This window comes from Cydia fagiglandana, chromosome 8 (assembly GCF_963556715.1).
Source record: "Cydia fagiglandana chromosome 8, ilCydFagi1.1, whole genome shotgun sequence".
Taxonomy (NCBI): domain Eukaryota; kingdom Metazoa; phylum Arthropoda; class Insecta; order Lepidoptera; family Tortricidae; genus Cydia; species Cydia fagiglandana.
The window spans coordinates 4367971-4388072 of NC_085939.1; the positions used below are offsets into that span (position 1 = coordinate 4367971).

The window sequence follows — 20102 nt, forward strand, 5'->3', positions numbered from 1 at the left end:
TATCGGATATGAATCGGGTTACATAGTGTATATGTAATTACACGTTCAGTTACTTTGAGAATAACTTTTCAGGTAGTCTCAAAGGTACATACTTACATTTTTTCACGCACATATAATTTACTTATTACTTCATATATGCTAGGAATAATTATGAGTAGGTAAATAATACAGTAAAACATTTTTCTATGAGCCACAATTTTGCGTTTGAGTTTTTAAATAGCTTCATATCCACGACATTCAAACAATTAGGTAATTCGCTGGAGCTTGTGACACATAAAATAAGGTCCGGTTTTGCAGTGAGTAACAAGTTTAGTTTAGGTAACCTGGGTTTGCAATTAGATCTAATTACGTGTGATTTAATAAATTTAGACTAAAATAAAGATAAATAATTAGATTTCAATATGTACGATATATTGGTCAATGAGTGGGTGCGGTTAAAATAAATATAAAAAATATTTTAATAACTTCTTCATTTTTATTTATTTACGTTTTGAAATTTTAGTAATTTCTAAATATAGTTTAAAGTTTATTTATTTTTATATTTGGTTATCCCATTGGTTCTTTTCAGAAATAGGTACTTTAAATTATTTTGTTAATTTTAAATAAGTTCAAAGCTTAATATGTTTATTATTATTTTGCTTGGCTCTCCATAGTTATATTTTATAGCAAGTAGATGTAGTTTAGTTTTTTATCTCAAGATGATATAAACTTTGACTATGTAGTATATTGCTTTAGAATTTTCAAATGAGTAATAGTGTTGAAAAATAATAATAATAACCTTTTTATAGATGTATTGATTGTATGTTTGCTAACAGTGAATTTTCATAAAAAATATATATTATTAACATTTCTTTGATTTTAATTATTTTACTAGCGAAAGTTTTGTTAGATTTTCAGGGGCGTGTGAAAGTGAGAATGTTGAAGCATAAATATGACGAATGTTTGGTGAAAAAAAAAAAAAATGTATGTAGGGCCCTGAGAAAATAGCAAGACTAAAATCAAAACACTTTCTTTTGACATTCTGACTGGAACACTACACTATACAAGGGAGGTAACACGGTAGTTTGGAGTTAGGTTAGGCTCGCAAAAAAAAAAAAAGAGCATACTTGCAGATTTTAAACTGCCTCCGTGTTATCTCTACACTACACACAACATCAGATCTAGAACTCACACACCCATCATTAATGTGACGTCATAGTACTTTCTTCATATGGAAAAGCATAATGCGAAGTGAGCTCAGATTCTATTTAACGACGATATGTATTATTATGTAGCTCATTTCGAATCAGTTTATTGATTAGTTGTGCTTTTTTATTGGTCAGTACTATTTAGGAATTTTAACAAATTATAATAATTCAATTTATTTAGCGCTTCATTGTAGAAGCGAAAGGTTAAACAATAGTTTAATCTTTTATTTTAACGTCCCGTTATTGATGTACATGCTCCAATCTGGGAAAGGCTTTTTGAGGATTTAAGTCATGAGTTACGGTGTTGGAATTAAATCTTTTAAAGAATAGTGATCCCTCGAGTGGCAAAGTGTGCTCCTTGGTAAAAGGTTCAATCTTGTCTTAAAAAGAGATACGTCTGTTCCTTTCTTGGTCGCTAAAATATAGACATAAAGTCGGAAACGTCGTATGTATCATTAGGATCGATAGAAGGTTAGGACAAATGTCCTACAAGCACAACTTCTATTTTCTTGTTGAGGCAAGCTGAACTGGTTGCGTTTTTTAATTGTTTATTTCTAACATGTTTGAACTTAGAAACTTATTCTTTCAGAAATGTCCATTCTTTAGTTTGGTTTAAACACACACCACACACAGCCGCAACAAAAAAAAAAGGCACACACAGAAGGGAAGAATGTTAAAAGGGTTCTTATTATATTCAAATTGCATCATTTTTTAATTTATATTATTTTTATTGTTTTGTTTTGTTTCGAAAATTTACTTTCGCAAATATATAGTTAATATATTTAAGCTACAGCAAATTTTGGGAGGCGATTGTAACATGTCAGCGGCTTCCTTCCATGTTAACATTATATGTGAACATAGTATTGTTCTATTTTTAAGTCGGTTAAATTTCAATATTGTGTCCCACGGTAATATTTCTTCTCATATCTCAAGTAGGCCATTTCGTCTGAAATTCTAGATATGGTTTTGGAGAGCTTAGTGATTAATAGTAAACCAAAATATTAAGATACTTATTCATAAAATAATTTGAACTTTATTTCAATGTCATAAAGCTTTTGTGGTATAAAATTCTGTTAAAAAATCAGTTGGTTTCTTAAGTTTCAAGTGTTTAGACTCCGATTACAGACGTCATCGTAAAATGGATGAATAATGTTTGTTTTGGTTAAAATATTCTATGCAAAATTGAACCATATTATAAAGAATTAACAAAGGGCGGGGCTCTACAATATGTGTCATATAGAAAAACAAAGGTGGTTAGAATAAAAAACTGTAGTGTCAATCCCATAGGCGTAAAGAAATAGTTTAAACCACACCCAAAAGTAGGTTAATTTGGACCTTATTTTAATTAGGGAATAAGGTGTAATTAGTGAGAGGATTGTACAAAATTATGAAATTCAGTATTGGTTATTAGGAATACCAATCAGGTTTAAGGAAGTGGGGTTTCAGGATCATAGTAGGGGTCCATAAAGTCAGGTGGAGATCATTCTTCGTCGCCTTCCGCGGACCGTCGGACGTCGGTTCTCTAGCTAGGTCTATCTAGGTTACCTATGTTGTGTCCTAGTCTGGACTTTGCTAGTTTCTCATGATTCTGGTAGAGTTTGGATTGGAGCATAATATAGTGTAATTTGTTGTGGGGTTTTACTTGATGAATTTTAGAGAAGTACATTTAAATTGTCTTAATTTTAGTGGGTTTAATTCTTTTTGTGTTATTTATTGATTTGTGCTCAGACAAGCGCTAGTGTGTTACAATATACTAAGTGAAGTCTAGGTTACAAATCAATAGAGTCTTAAATATTGTATAGTCTTGAGTTGTTTCCAGTGAACATTAATTAGTTTGTGTTTTAATTGTGTTTAATATGTGTAGTGTTTTGGCCTGGTTTATTTTAGTGATATTAAGCATTGAAATGAACTTGGTTGGAATACTCTATATTTTAATTTAAATTTAGTTTAGTGAGTTATTTCGTTCATACTTATGGGATAGAGAGAACTAGTTCCGATCCAACATAGTGTTGGGGGGTTAGTAAGTTGTGCAGGTAACCTAACGGTGGCAACTACAGCGCAGATTACTAACTTGCGGTGTTTTGGATAAAAACCAGGTGGGGGCCTGGCAGTTCCTGCTTTTATTAAGACAGGTTCACCCCCTAGGATCTGGAAGATTTGGGTTGTCATTTAGACTTCTTAAAGAAGCCAGGTTCTAGTCCAATTATCCCGTATCTATATACTTATATATTCACTTTTATATTACCCCTTTCCGGCCTTACTTTCGCTGTCCTAATCCACTGTGTGAAAGTATGGCTAGCACACGAGGAATAGGGTCTAGACGAAATCGAGTTTCCTCACTCGTCTTAGTTAGCTATAGCATAGAAATTACTCATTGCACATCGAGTAATTGCGCGAGTAAATTAAATGTGCATCCCGGGATGCTAGTTTGCAAGTATATCGGTAGAATAGTTGGATAGTTTTAGCTGTTAGGGTTAGGTTTTTTATTTGTTTGGTCTAGGGTTTTGTAGAATTGATCTAGATTTATAAGTTTAATATATCAAAGCCATTAGATATTTACAGTAGATAGCTAGGTTCCCTTTCGATACAATTATGGCTATATTATTGCATTTGTTGTTCATTTTTATGGGTTTTTGGGTTAGATTCAGTTTAGAGTTAACTAGGATGTAGTTTGGGGTTAGGGATTGTTAGGACTTTATTACATATACTTATTTATGACTTATTGACAAACTTGACTTACTTATGACATGACTGCATATATTTTTTCCCTTGCAACGCTACTGGTAGAAATATATTGTGGGAAATACTAAAGTTAATAACCACAATATAATGTAGTATTGTAGAATCAATTTGCTTACAAAGAAATATTTGTTTTGCCTGTCCCTTAGCAGTTTGTATGATGATTACATTCTGTTTTCTGCAGATTATCTGTGATTTTCACACTTGACCTTAAAAATACAGGGTCATATATATTATTGAAATTATATCAATGAGTGATTTATCCAGGCTAGATCGAGGCAGATGCAAGATCCGTGGTTTATTTTGGTCCGAAAGTGTGATTCAAAATGACTACAATTATAGTTTGGTTAATATTACTTCATTGATTACTAAAATGTATTACAAAATTACAGAGTTCTGGAGAATTAGAGTGGATCAAAAACTGCTGCTCTACTACCAGTATTTTGTTGGGTTAAATTGTCCCTTTAGAATTTATTATTCCTCCCATTAATGATTGAAATGAAGATTGATCTGGTAAAGTACATATTACATAGTGCTCAGAAATACCTATTAAAAATAAAATAAAATAAAATAGGTATATTTTAGTCTAGGGACCTGACTCCATCCGTCCGTGACTGTAGATAAGTAAGTTTGTACATACAATAATAGAAAAAAAATTAAATATTTTGCCATGACGATAATATAATTATTTTCCTTTAGCTAGCTAGGTTAGTAAGCAAATACATAAAAGGAAAATATAAAGTACAAACAAAAAGGACTTTCTACTTTCATGGTAACTGGTCACGGTAGGCTCGGTGGGAGATAAATTAAATAATATATAATTTATTTTTATTCATCAAATTGACTCAATGATTACAATGTATTTCTGATTTCATTTGAATAAGATTTACTTACATTATTTGTTTATAAATATGCAATGATCTTTCTTTCAACTCTGACATATTTTGCTTTAACATAGATCAAGTTTAATAATTATTTGACATTATTAGGATTTATAGGGATTTATTTATTTATTAATTATTATTTATTCATAACTCTTTTCTATTATGCGAAAAGGATTTTGGTTACTATTAACGGTTACGACGAAGGGTTCTACATAAACATTAGATGATCATTTGGCCAATCTACTGATCCAATTCAAGATTTTAACTTCTTTAATTAGAATTTATTTAGGTTATTTGCGTTATTTTATAATAACTAGTACAGGTAATTACGGTTTACGGTATTTTAAAGAATTTTAGATTTTTAGATTTTCTTATTGGAATTTTTAGTACTTTAGGCAGGTCTAGGTCTAGCTGAGTAGGGGTAGTTAGGGTTAGTTGAGGAGAGAGGGGGGAGAATGTTACACTGCAGTGCAGTTAGGGGAAAATAAATAGTTATTTCACCGTGTACGAGTAGGTAATGTAACAGACCAGTTTTGGAGAACACCTTCAAAGATTTTGATGACATTTTGATGACACAAATGCTGTGTTGGGCTGGAGGTGTCACACGTATCGATAAAGTGAGGAACGAGCATATATTACGAGGCACCTTCAAAGTTGTCGATATCCCGAGTTAAGTGCAAGACACATAATGCGTCGCGAAACAGACCACATGACGCGAAAGGTCATAAATATCAGCGAAGGAAAGAGAGGGCGCGGACGCCCACCTATGACCTGGATGAAGACCGTTGAAAACGACCTAAAGACGATGGGGCTGAGCTGACACCCGAATTAACTCAACGACGCACAGAATGGCGGAAATGTATCAGGAGAGCCGACCCCAAATAATGGGATGGAGCGAGGATGATGATGCTGAATAGGTAATCAAACACTTGGTCTGTAAGTTTTACTATGTACAACCGGTATTATTCTTTGCTCTAAATGTCTAATTAGGTTTTATAGCCTGAATGTAAACGTGCTGTTAAAACCGCTCTACGCTACGCTATGATTTCTATCTATATTAACGCGGTCTGCATGATTCTTTGCCATCATCTTAGCGTATTTAAAAAGTAACACTAGTTTTTAGCAAATTCATACGCGAGTTGTATAGAAATCAAGCTAATAGAAACATATTGACCGTACGCAACATACATTATAATGAGTATAATTGCTACCAAATGCTTTCAAATAAATAGGTTCCGCTGATATAACCAGAGGATAATAGGGCCACGGGCACGTAATGGTGACTATCAAGGTCGATGACAAACAGACAAGCGAATAGGTTTAACCAAAATGGAAAAAACAGAACCCTTGTAGGTAGGTTCATGCCCGACTGACATGAACTTCAAGGTATATTCCCCCCGCTCTAACTTTTGAAGCGGGCGTACAAAAAACTTTCCGCGAAATATATACTTATAAGATCGGTTGAGCCATTAATGAGTGTTTTCCAAAAACTTCTCTTCATATTAAAACGATGTAAGTGCTTCAAAGATACGCCCATTTGCTTGTATGGTTTTTTGTATCTTATGAAGGAACGGAACCCTTAAATAATATATGTGTACCTACTCGCATTGCTCATTTGGAATATCTCGATCACCTGTGGGTCCGAGGGGAATCCACTGGGCAATCTGCGCATACGGAATACGGACACTTTGAGCAAAAAAAAATGTCAGAAATTAGTCGCATTACTAGAGATGCACCGGATATCCGGTTACTATCCGGTATCCGGCCTATCCGGCCATGATTTTACTATCCGGCCGGATACCGGATAGTGAGCTACTATCCGGCCGGATACCGGATAGTAACATTGCTTAATTTCGGAGTAAACAAATTGGATTTAAGAAACAGACACGGTCATAATCGTACTTGTTTATTATTTTAAAACAATTTAATAATTCCATTGACTTGCACGCGCACTCATTTCGAACCTAGAAATGAGTTCGCGCGAACGTACACTAGGAAACAGGTCAAACCTGCAGAATACGCACCTGAAAAACCGAAATGTAGGTATAGTTCCGCTGGCCGAATATCCGGCGGCCGGATACCGGATATTCGGCTGATGGTCAGGCCGGATATCCGGTATCCGGTATCCGGCCAAACAACTATCCGTTGCATCTTTACGCATTACTGTCAGTTTTGACTTTAAAACGATTTCTCTCAGAGGAACGAATAAATTGTACGTACAATCCGTATAGCGTCATATTGTATTTAAATATTGCAATGTGACGCTTTACGGAGCGTAAGAGCTCTTACACACTAGCATGTGGCGTAAACCGGAGTCCAAGAGTATGTTACTTTTAAGGTATAATATAAATGTACAAAGGGCCACTATTAGTTGCCTGGAATAAATATTTTCATTCATTCCTTCATAGAGCTACTGGTATCCGTCGGCATTTGGCAACATATTGCGCGTTATTCTAGCAGGTGATGTCAAAAGCGAAGCGCGCGGGCGCCCTGGTTCTGTCACATTTGCAAATAACGCATAACAGCAGCTATGAAGTAATTTTAACCGTCTATCGATGATTTCAGATTTTATTTTCTACAGTCAGCATTAATAATAGGAGATTAGACCATCCAACATTTTCTAATAGCTTTACAAATAGAGATACCTACGTGTTTTGGCAACAACTTGGAAGTTTAGTCTGACTGTAGGTAGTATGTATTTGGTCTGGATGCAGTAGCGGATTTGCCCTAAGGTCCAGTAGACCCGGGTCTAGGGCGGCAAGACATTAGGGGCAGCAGTCTATATGATTCTTCGAGAATATAACCAACGGAGTGGTCATTAAAAGGCGTTCCCCTCTGTCGAAAATAGGCGGCCAATGGTCAACGACATGTCAACCACATGTATGGACTGATGTTTATCTGACATGGCTAATATCTTTACGTTACGTATACATTTGATTATGCCCCTCCCCCGCAAAAAACCGCAGACTATTTTGTACCGTAAATACAATACTCTTTATTGCACACCTCACATACACGTAGTTTACAATAAATGGACAATAACATAAACAAAGACAGTAGAGGTAACAACAGGCGGTCTTATCGCTTAAGAGCGATCTCTTCCAGACAACCTTTGGGTATCGGAGACATAAGAATTAGAATATACGGTAGGTGGCGCAAAGAAAAAAATATGAAAAGTCGAATTGAATATAACTTAACAATACAAAATATTACTATAGATAAACATACTTAAATACGTATAACCATAAACATACATAGACATACATAAAAAGTATATATTAAATAAAGAAACAACAGTGTCAATATTATAAAAATGAAAAACTAAGGTAGGGAAAGGTAGTATTCCTTAAGGTTTGATTTGAAGGAGGTAATAGATTGAGAACGTCTTAACTCGACAGGGAGGGAGTTCCATAGTCGAATGGCCCGAAAAGTAAATGAGCAATTATAGAATTTGGAAGAGGAAGATGGCACAGATAGGAGCAAATTTTGAGAGGATCTAAGAGAATTTACATAAGGGAAACGTTCCTTGAGATAGCGGGGAGTTGCAGGATTAAAAAGTATAGAATAAAGAAAAGAAAGTATGTGAGAGTTACGACGATGACGGATAGGGAGCCACTTGAGTTGGGATCGGAAACTGGAAATATGGTCATATTTGCGTAACCCGAATATGAACCGTATGCAGACATTTTGAATGCGCTCAAGTTTATTGAGTTGCTCCTCAGTAAGGTCGAGATAGGAGATATCAGCATAATCAAGAATGGGGAGAAGTAACGTTTGAGCAAGCGCAATTTTAGTAGGTATAGGCAGAAAATGACTAAGTCGCCTGAGAGACCCTATAGCGGCAAACATCTTCCTGCTCACTTCACTCACTTGAGGTACCCAACATAGAGAGCGATCCATAACAACGCCAAGATTTCTCACTTGGCTGGAATAAGGAATTTGGATACCATCAAACACTATCGGACGAAGCTTAGCGAAGTCGATTTAGGAAATCAGTTTAGGGCTGCCAATTACAATTACCTGAGTTTTCAGTGGATTTACTCTAAGGCCATGATTCTGACTCCAATTGGATAAGCGCATCAAGTCAAGATTCGTGCCCTCTATGACTGAATCGAGATCACTAAGAGCACCCTGCGAATAAATTTGGAGGTCGTCGGCATAGAGGTGATAATAAGAAGAGAGATTAAGAGTGATGGAATTGATAAATATAGAAAATAATAGGGGAGACAGCACACCGCCTTGTGGAACACCAGCCAGCGTGCTGCACCAAGAAGAGTAAGAAGAATCAATCTGTATTCTTTGCCGACGACCAACTAAATAGCTACGAAACCAGTCAATCGCTGTAGCAGACATGTTAAGAGAGCGTAAGAAAGCGAGCATAATGTCAAAGTCATCCGTATTAAAAGCATTGCTAAAATCCAAGAGAGTAAGAACGGTAAGCTTCTTATCGTTCATACCCAATCGGATGTCATCTGTGATTTTAACAAGTGCCGTAGTAGTGCTGTGGCCAGGACGGAAACCAGATTGAAACGGGTTTAGTAGGTCGTTTCTGTTCAGAAAGGAATTTAGTTGCTTATGTACTAGCCGTTCCAGGACTTTGGATAGGAAAGGTAGAATGGAGATAGGACGATAATCGGAATAAGAAGTGGGATTGGATTTTTTTGGCAAGGGAATAATATTGGCCTCCTTCCACAGACTCGGAAAGGTGCTGGATGAGATGGAATAATTTAAAATATTGGTGAGAATAGGAACAAATAAATCGAGGAGAGGGAGTATCATCCTGCGGCTAAAACAGTCAACACCAACAGCATTGGAAGTGATGTTTAAAACCGCCATCCTAACATCACTCTCGGTGAAATGACAAAAAGAGAAAGTAGAGTAATTAGGTGTAGGCAAAGATGAGAGACGATGGAGAGTGTTAACCTTATTCGGACCGCTAAAACATGTAGATGACGAGAAATGTTGGTTAAGTAGATCAAGGTTAACATTGGTTAAATTAGGTGTTTGCTTAGATTTGCCAATTCCAAGTGTTTTCAAAAATTTCCACACTTTAGCCGGATTTCCATTTTCAACCGAACTGTGTATATGACGCCTCTGTGCATCACGACATATAGTGCTACAGCGATTGCGCAGAGTATGATATTTAAGTTTATTCGCCTCAGTGCTATTAGCTTTATATCTCGATTTGGCCTGATTCTTCCTCTCTATAAGAGTTTTAATATCCGCAGTGAGCCAAGGAGCAGGCAGGTGCTTGACTTTTATTGCACGTATGGGAGCATGAACGTCGAATAGTTGTATTAGAAACGAATTAAAGAGTTCAACTTGATCATTTACTGAGCCAGCCCGAGATATACTACTCCAATCAATTTTAGAAGCGTCCTCACGCAGCCTTTCCAAATTCAACCTACTAAAATTGCGTTGCAATAGAATTTTTGATTTTGATTTGGGAGGACGAATTTTGTAAGAAAGGTAGAGAAGATCGTGATAGGAGAAGGCATCCGCGGAATATTGTCCAAATTTTGCAACATGGGAAGTCGAGGAAACAATAGTTAAGTCAAGAAGTGAAGGTGTACAATTCGGAAAATGGTGCGTAGCGTCTGAAGGAAGGATAGTCAGGTTGCATGATTCAACCAGGGACTTAAGACGCATAGATCGGCTATCGTTCTTCAGAAGACACGTATTAAGATCACCCATAACTATATGATGATGATAGGAAGGCATGAGGTCTTCGAGGAGCTTTTCGAGAGCAGCGAAATAATTTACATGAAGAGAAGGGGAATAAAAAACGCCCAGTAATAGTTTAGAATGGGACAGAGAAACATCGAGAAACATATATTCTGCGGAGTCAGAAGTAAAAGAACTAGGGGACACGCTAATGATTGAATAGGGGATGTACGAACGGAGATAAATCGCAACCCCGCCGCCACCTCTCCCGGCGCGGTCGTGACGAATTAAATTGAAACCGGGTAGCGAAAAAGACGTAGAAGGTAGCGCAGGCCGGAGCCACGATTCAGATATTAAGATAGCATGAATATTCTGTATATCAAAAGAAATTAAAAGGTCGCTATAATGAGCAGGGATGCTCTGTGCATTTAAATGTACAACGTTAAAATTTTTAGCTAATTTATTAAATTGTAAATCAAGAACGTCGTGAAGTGAAGGAGGCAAACTATGGAAACTATCTTCACCTTCAGAAGAGAAAGACAGATAATTATCACTGTTATCGCTTAATGTAGACATATATAAGTATATATATAAGTTATAATTACAATATATTATATGAAAAAGATAAATAAATAATATAGGTACAACAATACAATATTCTCCATTATACCCGCCAGTAGTAAAAAGAAATAAACATTTTAGAGACTAGGAAGTTCAAATTGAAATTTGCGCACCTCAAACAAAATATACAATAAACAAAATTAAGCAAACTTGTAGCAACATTACTTGAACATTACCTATTGAATTTTTAAGTAAGTAAAACGGAACGTAAAAAAAGAAAAAAAAAATGCTATGGTAACCCTGTAATTATCAATGTCAATGTGACAATTAGAAGTTCGTAATGAAGTTGATGTGAATAATTAAGACATAGCGTCGTCATTGGCAAAATCCCTCCTGCCAATACACACAAGAGGGGAAAGCCATAAAAAAAAAATATATATATATAAATGATAAGAGGGTACGCAACAAAATAAAGTGACTACACGACAAAATAGAAAAGAAATGATTATGGTATAACCCGAACAAAAGAAAACTACATCCTATGGCTTCGATTTGGCACCCGCTCGTCTGGGCCTGGTCTGTTTGTCGGCTTTGCCGCTGTTATCAGCCTGAGAGACAGCATCTGCATTCGGAGTTGAGGTGACAGGTAGCGCCGGCGCATCCGGAATGGCATTGAGGTCGTCAAGGGTTACCACGCGCCGACGCACGTCGCTTGCATCCAAGACATACACGACGCCGTCCCAGGTCCAACATCTTCGTACGCCAAACCGCTCCCGAGCCGCCATGAAGGTCCCCTGACGCGGTTTGGTCAGGAATTCGGCAACAGTAACACCAGAGCCCTTCAAAGCAACTTTACCAAACCACATCTTATCACGGACGGCACTCTCACAAAACTTTACCACAATAGCCCTGGGCTTGTTTCCTCGGAGACGACCAAGTCGGTGGCATCGCCTTATGCCTGCTGTAGTGAAGTCTGCCTTAATGGTTTTGAGTTGTTCGGCTACCAGACTAGCCGTGTCCTCCTTGTCAGCCTCCGGAACACCGTGAACAACAAGCATCTTGCGCCGGGACCGCATTTCCATCTGGTCAACCTGTAAAGCGATTAGCTCAACCTGCTTCTGGAGTAGGCTGAGCGATTTCAACACAAATGTCTTGAAGGTGTTGAACTCTGCCGCTACTGCATCGATGCTGCTGCCAGGGTTGCTTGAGCCGGCCTTGTCCAAGTTACTCTGCATCTCGGCCATCCTCTTTGTGAAAGTTTCAGTGAGCTCCTCAATTGATCCCTTGATTGAGTTGATGTCTGACATAGTTTGTAGAAGTGACAGTTGAAGTGATTGAAAATGTGAAATATATAATTACTTCCTGGAGAAATCCTTGAATACTACTGGTAGGTGAACTTTACTATCTAAACATTAATTTCTAGGTTTCAATTTATCTAAATAACTATTAATTATATTTATTTGCAATAAAATATTAAGACAGTGATGTGGTCAGTTTTATTCACCTATCCGAAAAAAAAATAAAAAAAAAAAAATCGTAAATTATAGACATGGCGTCTCCGTTGGATATATCCTCTAAGATATGATTCGTGACGAGAAGAGAGCAGCTATATTATAGTTACTACAGAGCCTGGGGCCTAGGGCGGCTAAGACTGTAAATCCGCCACTGTCAGGATCAGGATGCGTTATAATAGATATGATCTGTCGTGACATTAACAAAAAAACTTGTTGTTTGGTATTAGACCAAATTATTCGAAAGATACACGAAATATTAATTAAGACAAAAGTGGTATGGATGACATTGCGAGGTTGTTATGACGTGATGTCACCGAGCGACCAATGTCGCCCTAACGAGCCATGAAGGAGACAATAGGTTTTGATACAACAATAGGCTAACTTTGGTCAAATTTGAATTTTACAAACAACAACGTACCGTGCAATTCCTCGTCCTCTTTTATTTATATGTAGTTTTAAATTGAATACTAGAGTTTGTGCGGAAAAAGAAGAGTCATAGAATGTATGGGATCCTTTACATTCAACGACTCTTCTCTTACCGCACAGACTCTAGTACCTTATTTTTCACTTGTCAATGTATCTGTTATGTTTGAGTTAAAAGGGGCGCGATACAATATATATCATCAATTCGGTCGGAAACGAAGATTCAATATCTGTTTTGATTCATGTTGTATGTGACCGTCAGAAAATAGATTGTAGAAGGAAAACAATAGGAAGTTTCTGTAAGGTTAATGAATGGTAGCCAGGGCCGGATTAACCCTAAGTCAAAGTAGGCAACTGCCTAGGGGCCCCGCCTCAGCTAGGGGGCCCCGGCTCGGCTAGGGGGCCCCGGCGGCTCACCGTGCACCAAATAAAATTTTCTTCCATAGGGTCAAAATTCATGCGTATTTTTTTAATTCTTATAATGAGTATACTTTGTTATTGTTTTTTTTTTCGATCCATTTTTAAATTAATGAAATACTGTAATAAATTTGAAGCAATACGTTACAGTTTACGGGGCGTATTCTGCGTATCTGTTGTAAAGTTGTAATAATAGAGATTTTCAGGAAAAATAGTTCATTTTTTTCGAACAACCAACAACTTTTAGGTTAGTTCGACTCAGAATCACGAGGACTATTGATTAAAACAAAGAAAAAGAAAGAAGACGAACGTGTCCCCAGTTTTTCATAGGAATGCTCGACCTTTAGCCTCAATTTACCATTGGTTTGTGTTCCACATCTCCTCTACTTCAGCTTAGCCTTTGGCCTCGCTGCGCGAAGCTTGGCCTGCGGTCTCGCTTTTTAATACAATAGGCATTGGTTCGTGTCTGTGCTCAACTAAGTATATATCCTGAAGCCTGATGAAGCACGGCTTCGCATGAAAGCTCGCCTCACTGGGGCAGTTCGGACTTTTAGGCCCAGATGAAGATCGATACCCGGCCTTTTAACACGTTTTCACGATTTGCGAAAAAAATTTCGCGCTCGCTGCGCTCGCGTTTATTTTTGGTTCTTTAGTTGTATCATCGACATGTTAGCTTGAGTGGTGAATGAATAGAGTTAGACCAAAGTATGCAATGATTTTGATAGCATACGCAATGCAAGTATTATTTATACGTCATAATTTCATAGAAGTTTTGACGTTTAAAATATCACTTGCACTGCGAGTGCTATCAAAATTGTTACAGCCTTATCTTGGTCTAACTCTAGTAATTTAAGTGATTTTAACATATGGATTCTAATCATGTGGCTCGGCGTTTGATCTTATGGTCGGACAATCGCTGTTCAGCCTCGCAAAATATTAACTATTGCGAAAATCAACTTTGCGGCACTAGTTGAGCTTAGCTTTCCTCGCTTAAAATTTGCCAATAGAGGTAGATAGGAAAGTGACGCTGAAGCTCATATATTTGGTATTCCACTGGAAATTGACCTTAAGGTTAACGGGCTCTCCCCACACTTGACGCGACGCGGAATCGGCCAAAACCGATAGAATAAGCTTTAAGTCCACGCAATAAGAGCGAAAAAGACATCGTTCGATTAAGATCGGCTTGGCCGACGCTGAAGATTGAAATTAAAAACGCAAACTTATTTCCCTGTACTGAATATGCTGTGTGCAGAATTGACTGTGGGGGGCCCCAAGCCTCGTACTGCCTAGGGGCCCCGACATGCTTAATCCGGCCCTGATGGTAGCATAGAGACAATAAAACCACAAAACCACAGAAACGCCGCGACCGCAGACGCCACACCTCTATTATTCACGTTGTGACTGGCCCTACTCGTCATACTTACCATAAATCCCGGTTTTGCTATACATAAAAAATATTCTTATATAGATTCTTGAATATTTCTATCCATATTCTGTTGATTTTTATTCAAACTATATTATATTAACGCTCGAACGGAGTGAGAATAAAAGTCAAAAGAATCGTGTCCGAAGTAGCTACAGTTAATTAATTTCATTTTCTACTCATTTTGTACTTTGTTGAACAGTGACAATAGTATGAGGTCTCTAGGGACTTTCATTATTGATTGTCACTGTGGAAGGTACGAAATGTATCTTCAATCCCTTGCGTAACAAAAACAAATTACTATTTAATCGTTTTAGAAGGTTTGAAAGAATGAGAGTCCTAATAAGGGGCTCAAAAATTGTCAAGTAGTGCAGGGCCGGATTAAGCATGTCGGGGCCCCTAGGCAGTACGAGGCTTGGGGCCCCCCACAGTCAATTCTGCACACAGCATATTCAGTACAGGGAAATAAGTTTGCGTTTTTAATTTCAATCTTCAGCGTCGGCCAACCCGATCTTAATCGAACGATGTCTTTTTCGCTCTTATTGCGTGGACTTAAAGCTTATTCTATCGGTTTTGGCCGATTCCGCGTCGCGTCAAGTGTGGGGAGAGCCCGTTAACCTTAAGGTCAATTTCCAGTGGAATACCAAATATATGAGCTTCAGCGTCACTTTCCTATCTACCTCTATTGGCAAATTTTAAGCGAGGAAAGCTAAGCTCAACTAGTGCCGCAAAGTTGATTTTCGCAATAGTTAATATTTTGCGAGGCTGAACAGCGATTGTCCGACCATAAGATCAAACGCCGAGCCACATGATTAGAATCCATATGTTAAAATCACTTAAATTACTAGAGTTAGACCAAGATAAGGCTGTAACAATTTTGATAGCACTCGCAGTGCAAGTGATATTTTAAACGTCAAAACTTCTATGAAATTATGACGTATAAATAATACTTGCATTGCGTATGCTATCAAAATCATTGCATACTTTGGTCTAACTCTATTCATTCACCACTCAAGCTAACATGTCGATGATACAACTAAAGAACCAAAAATAAACGCGAGCGCAGCGAGCGCGAAATTTTTTTCGCAAATCGTGAAAACGTGTTAAAAGGCCGGGTATCGATCTTCATCTGGGCCTAAAAGTCCGAACTGCCCCAGTGAGGCGAGCTTTCATGCGAAGCCGTGCTTCATCAGGCTTCAGGATATATACTTAGTTGAGCACAGACACGAACCAATGCCTATTGTATTAAAAAGCGAGACCGCAGGCCAAGCTTGGCGCAGCGAGGCCAAAGGCTAAGCTGAAGTAGAGGAGATGTGGAACACAAACCAATGGTAAATTGAGGCTAAAGGTCGAGCATTCCTATGAAAAACTGGGGACACGTTCGTCTTCTTTCTTTTTCTTTGTTTTAATCAATAGTCCTCGTGATTCTGAGTCGAACTAACCTAAAAGTTGTTGGTTGTTCGAAAAAAATGAACTATTTTTCCTGAAAATCTCTATTATTACAACTTTACAACAGATACGCAGAATACGCCCCGTAAACTGTAACGTATTGCTTCAAATTTATTACAGTATTTCATTAATTTAAAAATGGATCGAAAAAAAAAACAATAACAAAGTATACTCATTATAAGAATTAAAAAAATACGCATGAATTTTGACCCTATGGAAGAAAATTTTATTTGGTGCACGGTGAGCCGCCGGGGCCCCCTAGCCGAGCCGGGGCCCCCTAGCTGAGGCGGGGCCCCTAGGCAGTTGCCTACTTTGACTTAGGGTTAATCCGGCCCTGAAGTAGTGAACTTGAGAATGCTAGCTAGTAAAGTTGAATGCCAACAATCCACAAGGACGGACGCGCAATCTGTCACACAACTGAACAACGCTATCGTCGCTAAAACGGACGAAAAGGAAGGAAGTGTCGGTAGCGTCATCGGCTTTATTCATTGTCAACAACACTGACCTACAGGCTAATTTTAACGCAATATCCAATCCGCAAATATTGCTCGACTGTGTTCTATCAATTCCCTACGTATGCGTTAATCGCTGCGGATGGTAGGTGCAATCGCCATCAAGATAATTGAATCTAAATCTACCCATTCACTTTGGCCTGGTTCGATTATCCGCGAGTGACGCAACCGACGTCACCGCGGCGGGTAGTGAGGCGGTAAACTCGAAGACATAATAATATATGTCATACTCGAATGGTGCGTGTTCCGCTTTCTTAACGGACAGCATTCGCGGTGAAAACCGACGGTCGCGGTGCAACGCGTGTGATGCATATCCACGAGGGACGATGATACGGTTTACTGACAATTTGCAATACTTATAAATATAAACATATTAGTAGGGGACATCTTACATAATTCGACCTAGCCCCAAACTAAGCAAAGCTTGTACTAAGGCGATGATATCGGTAAAAACGAACTTAGATACATAGATAACATCCATAACTCAGGAACAAATATACTTGATAAACACACAAATAAATGGCCTTGCCGGGATTCGAGCCCGGGACCTTCTGCTTCGTAGGCAGAGTCACTATTACCGACTAGGCTAGGAGACCGTTAAAGTTATTGCAAAGACATATGACCTGCTAGCATCAGTTGCGTTCTCGCGCGCGACTTCAAGTATGGACTCGCGCGCGAGATCGCAACTCATGCTAGACCGCCTGTAGGCAAACCTACGTCAGGATGTCAGGATTTTTGGTCCTTTGTCAAGATTGCAGGGGGGAATTTAAAATTCGAGAGACCGAGCACGCTAAGTTTATATGCCAAGAGCGGCGTTTCTATGGGATATGTGTTCCTTGTCGTACGTAGCGTAACGTGGCCGGCACGAATTTATACACTTTTTCAGTAAATATTTATGCGAAATTGTAATTACCCTCCAAGTCACTACAAGTCTACAACGCAACGTCGAAGGATTTGCCAAGCTCACTGCAACGCGATTAACAAGAGCGAAAAACCGGATAGATGGCGCAAGCGATATTTTAGGCAAGCGTACAACGTGACATATCTAAACTAAAGAAAATGGGACATCTACGTGCATGAATGAGATAGTACTATGTATTTAAATATTGCTACTCTAGATATTTATATTTCATTACATTAAAGAAAACAAGTGATTGTGTCACCTGTGTATAGAACGAACGAATTAATCTAAGTATGTTACGTAGCCTGGTACCTTACGCAACAATCCGATACGTTGTTTGGGTAGTGTTTGTAATTGTTATTCGATGAATGAGGAGATTCGTAAACGAACTAAGGTCACCGACATAGCCCACCGGATTAGCAAGTTGAAGTGGCAGTGGGCAGGCCACATTGCGCGCAGAGAAGATGGCCGATGGGGTCGAAAAGTGCTCGAGTGGAGACCACGGACTAACAAGCGCAGCGTAGGACGTCCACCCACAAGATGGACGGACGACCTTGTTAAGGCCGCCGGAAGACGCTGGATGCGGGTCGCTTCCAATCCAACCGGTACGAATGGAGGTCCAAGGGGGAGGCCTATGTTCAGCAGTGGACGTCTTATGGCTGAGATGATGATGAGTCTATATTAAGATACATTTTATCTTACTTTTGAATACGCAATAACCGTATAATTGTAATTTCAGGTGTCACTACACCTTATAATAACAAAGTCCCTCGCCGCGTCTGTCTGTTTGTGTCACCTATCAATAGAGTGATTCTTGAGGAAGGTTTATTACAATTTGTTAACCCGTGCGAAGCCGGCGCGGGTTGCTAGTTCATGATAAGAGGTTGTTTTTGTTTGTGGAAATTAACTAGATTTCTTTAATAGGTATTTTAGTGTCGAAGATCCGCTGTTACACTATAGGCCGCCCAATAAGAGCCTGGCCACGACATTGCGCACCTGGTTTCGACTAAGGCGAAAACTATTGGCTCCCACCTAAATGAAAGGTCTGATCGCTGTGTCACGCTCCAGCCTATGGTCGTCGAATTAGCCGAAGCCAGTCGCGCAATGTCGTGGCCAGGCGGTTACATCGGGTTGCGGACGACTGTTACAAATCTCGGGGTCGAGTTAAGGCAATGTAGGTAGATACTATACTACAAACCGAAGATTAGAGAGATAATTGGGCCATTTTATTAAAAAAAAATAAAATTAAAATTTACGGACAGACTCTAATCTACAACTATAATAGATTATAAATTAGCTAAGTGAGAGGTTTTATTATTTTTAGTTCCATCATTGACATTAAATAATAATTCTATATTTTTAATCTAATTTATATAATATAATGTGTATCTATTAAAAAAGTTGTCCTCTACACTTTTTTTTCTAATTTGGGATTTTTTATGAAGTCTGTCCGTTCTTTTGATCCTAATAGGAGAAAAAAATTGTCCCAAAATGTCCATACATTTTTCGATCTTTCCATTCCGTGACCGCCATACAAAGTCTATGAAAAACGGTAACGGACCCTTTTTTCTCCTATTATGATAGAAAGAGCTCGTGATTCTGAGTAGAAATAACATAAAAAATCCCAAATTTGAAAAAAGTGTAGGGGACAATCTTTAAATAAAATGGCCCATTTACAGCATCGTCCACACCATTGCCAAGGAACAAGGGCCACCAATGGCCTGATTGCTGTTAGTTCACGATGACAGCGCATTATCAAGTCGGTTATTAGCGACACGCGTAATTATCACTCAATTTGCAAGTTTCCGGAGGAGAGAAATAGTTTAATAGCATACGATTTGTGTCTCAGACAGATGCAATCATGTAAATGTCACCCCATTATAACTAAAACCGTAAATTGCATTGTTAAATTTTTAATTAAGTAGTCTCAGCAAATGTTTGAACGTCGGCTAACAACTAAAATTACCGAGAAAAATACGAGATTTATTTCAAACAAGCCTGCCCGATCCTCTTACCATTAGAACTTTCATACTAAATTGCAACCTCTATTGTGCCCATATATTCATAGGGGGCATCACATGAACGCGTTCCGTAGGCCTCTAAGCCTTTGCGGAGCATAAGTTCAAATATATACTCTTTTTCAACTCCAGCGCTCCTATTTGTCAGTTAAATGACTACCAGTGTTATCTAAATCAACTTCATTAGAAGTGAGCCGACGCTTGTCAAAACAATACAAGGAAATCAAGGAATACACATTGAACTATTAGTGCTACGTAGAACCGACACAGAGAGCCAGTATTTTGCGGCATGAGTTGTTGCCGGCCGACAACAAACTATGGAAGCGGAGCGTTAATATAGCGACCTAAACGTGTAATGAAAACGCTAAAAAATTACGCCCCGCCCCCCTCGTCTACAGGTTGCGATTGCG

The 20102-nt window shown here is 38.4% G+C and overlaps 1 protein-coding gene across 1 annotated transcript in view; it reads right to left on the reverse strand.

Moving 5' to 3' along the window:
- Positions 1–20102, reverse strand: part of LOC134666908 (tyrosine-protein phosphatase 10D-like) — a 91201-nt gene that overhangs the window by 60588 nt on the left and 10511 nt on the right.